Below are 3,545 nucleotides of genomic sequence, written 5' to 3' on the forward strand. Positions count from 1 at the left end.
TTCAGGCTTAGACTCACCAGTGAACTTGCTGACTCCTGTTGCCAACCTGAAATTGGGAGGGATAACTGCGGCTCTGATAGCTCTGCTGAAACATTCAGGACCAGAAACATGCACTCGACTGCTTGTGGGTGCATCTCTGTCGAGTCTGCCTCGATGGGCTCTGTTCCGGTCGACCAAACCTTGCACGATAATGGATCGCGCGTCGAAGCCTGGTTCTCTGGGGTCGACTGGAACCCTTCGCCCTGTACTGTACTGACGCCTGTCATCTTGCTGCCGAGGAGCATAAGACCCACCCCTCGGAGGGGAATTGGGCACTCGACGCCTATCATCTCGGTCGAGATGGTCGCCATATTGATCTCGCCGATTCTCGCGCTCTTCACGCCGCGGAGGCGATCTGGGGCTGTGAGCCGACTGAACCGTACTCGCAGTGACGGATCGACTGTGAATTCTGTTGCGCGACTGAGACACGGCTGAATTCTGATCTCCTGCTGCCCGGAGCAGATCCCTGATCTGCAGCAAACCTCTGCCAGCTTCCGACTGCGAAGGCTGGATGGACTCTGCTATACGGGTCGCAGCTGCTAAATTCTGGATTGGGGTTCAATATACCTGAGTCGGCGGGAAGAGTTGGCGTCGACTGGTGTCGGGAACTCGTTGCCGCGCGCGCTCGTCGAGTGCTCGCTGAAGATTCTCCAGTCGAGTGCGTTCGGCCAAATTGGCCAGACGTGCCTCCTCCAAGGCACGAGCCTCGGGGGTTTCTCCTGCGATGGGAGTACGCAGGGCATCCACGTTCCTGCGGCGAAGTTCCTCTCTTTGCAGAGAGTCGAGTGGCTCGGGCTGGTACTCTTCGTAGCCTCGTGCGGGGTCGCCTCCGTCACCTGCTCCACCATCACGGGCGAAGCCAGGGGGACTGCGGGGCCCGTCGACCATCAAGATTTCCGCCGCTGGATCACTGCTACCGCACTCGGATGCAGTCTCTACGGAGCCAGTCGACAGATCGAACAAGCCGTAGAGAGATTCGTCGGGCTCGATTGCCGCAACTTGGGTGGTGGTCGATTGGCGAGCCACCGCGTGCCTCACCCATCGCTGAAGCCTCGACCGGCCCGAGCGCTTGCGCTGGCGGGAGACCGGGAGGGTGGACGATGGAGGAGCCGACCGATACTGGGTCGACGGTTGCCGCAGCAGAACGCCGCGGACACATGCGCGAAAATGCGTTGCACCGCGGACAGGGAGCGCATCAACGTCGAGTGGAGCCTCCTGGAGCCACGCGGAGTCGTCGGCGATGAAGGTGAGAGTGCTGAGACGGATCTCTTGACCCCCGACCAAAACTCCAGCAGACACCATGATGAAAGTACTCGGAAGAATCGCAACTTCTCCACAAAAATCGCTAAAACACCTGCCCCACGGTGGGCGCCAACTGTCGTGGTTCTAAGCCTGACAGTAGAGTGGGGGGTAGGTATGGAGAGGCAAGGTCCTAGCTATGGAGAGGTTGTAAACACAAGGGATGTACGAGTTCAGGCCCTTCTCGGAAGAAGTAATAGCCCTACGTCTCGGAGCCCGGAGGCGGTCGAGTGGATTATGAGTATATGAGTTACAAGGTGCCGAACCCTTCTACCTGTGGAGGGGGGTGGCTTATATAGAGTGCGCCAGGACCCCAGCCAGCCCACGTAGGAGAGGGTTTAAGGTGAGTCAAGTCTGGGGCGTTACTGGTAACGCCCCACATAAAGTGTCTTTACTATCATAAAGCCTACTTAATTATAGGCCGTTCAGTGCAGAGTGCCTCTTGACCTCCTGGTGGTCGAGTGGGTCTTCTTGGTCGAGTCCTTCAAGTCAGTCGAGTGAGTCCCTTGTTGGTCGACTGGAAGGCGACCTCTTCTAAGGGTGTCCCTGGGCAAGGTACTTAGATCAGGTTCATGACCCTACCCTAGGTACATGACCCCATCAGTGGCGACGCCTATGGTTGTCGTCAACGTCCTTCGAGGCGACGCTAAGGAGTTCTACACATCCTCTTCTTCCAGATCAAGCTCTTTGGGTGAAATCCAAGATCCTAGTATAGGTTCGGGTGGCGGCAGCGTCTGCAATGCCGCTTGCCCTCTTGAGGGCGCCAACATGAAGACCATGATCCCTCTTGCTCTTCCTTGAGGCTAGACATGCACGACATCATGGTCGGCAGGTGCCTGGCTAGCAGTGCAGATGTGGCATTGTGGCTTGTGTGGAGACGATGATGGTTGCAAGATTAGCAGGGTCATGGCTTGCCTTTGTCATCGAACGTGTGGTATGTTCCTGGGCTTGAAGTCGGAGTTGTAGCATTGTCGAGCGACACTGTGGCAACGATGTGAAGCGATGGACAGATTAGACTTTGTGGGTCAAGGTGTGCTCCTTTTCTCCTACGAGGCTCGTCATCAAAATCGGAGCTGCCTCCTCCTCGACACGTGTGGTCGATTATTTGTCCTCGGCCGACAGGGTTCACGTGTACTGTTCATTCGGAGAGGTCTTTATGGGTCGTCAACAACGAAGTCGGAGTCGCTTGCCCGAGGAGAGGTGACACTACCGCGGGATGCTGCTAACGCGACACTATGATCAGAGACCCTTTGACGAAACTGTGTGCGATGCATTAATCACAAACAGGGATGTAAAAAACCGTCAAAAAGGTACAAAACATTTGTGAAGGCGGAGCCATGAAACATGGTTCAGATTTTAGTTGCGTGTGCGATTCAGGGCACATGGTTAACCCGTTCGAACTATTTGCGATGAGGCAGAACAACAGAAATGGGCAGCCATATAAATGTGTGTGCGATATATGACATACAGTTCGCTCCGATGAACTGTTTTCTATGAGGGAGTGCAACAGAAACAGTTAGCCAGATCAAGGTGTGTGTGATATAGGGTATACGGTTCACTCGGATCAGCTGTTTTCGATTAGCGAACACAACAGAAACGGTTCAACTTAACAAGATGTGTGTCATACGTGGCAAACAGCCAACTCGGATGAACTGTTTGCGATGAGAAATTACAACACAGACGGTTAATACATTTAGTTCGTGTGTGATTTTGTGTGTACAAAAAACTTTGAAAATGCAAACTAGTTGCTTGTGGTGGCTAGGAGTATTGCACACGATGCGTCTGCGAGTACTCGTGTGCGATGATTAGTACGTTACACATATGTTTCCTTATGTTAACACTTGTGTGATAAATAACACGTGGCACCGGATACGGTATTCGGGTTGTGTGCGTGCTCCACTTAGTCTTCCTGCGCTCCACATGGGTGAATTGTAAAATGCACGCCTCTTCCCTCATCAGTTTTTCGCCACCAGCTAATGGCTTGCTGCATATAACCCAGGCGGCAACGCACTGCCGCGACACTCTGCGCAGATCTAGTCCTCACCCATCTACCATTAGTTATTCCAAGCATGTCAGGCAACGACCAAAGCTTCGACGTCGACGCCTACCTGCGTTACATCTTCGGCGAGGAGAACGAGCCGGAGCAGGTCGGGGAGCAAGAACTTCAGCAGCCGGTGCAGGCACCATGGCCCATCGGCAACGATATC

The sequence above is a fragment of the Triticum aestivum genome, chromosome 1A (assembly GCF_018294505.1).
Source record: "Triticum aestivum cultivar Chinese Spring chromosome 1A, IWGSC CS RefSeq v2.1, whole genome shotgun sequence".
Classification (NCBI taxonomy): domain Eukaryota; kingdom Viridiplantae; phylum Streptophyta; class Magnoliopsida; order Poales; family Poaceae; genus Triticum; species Triticum aestivum.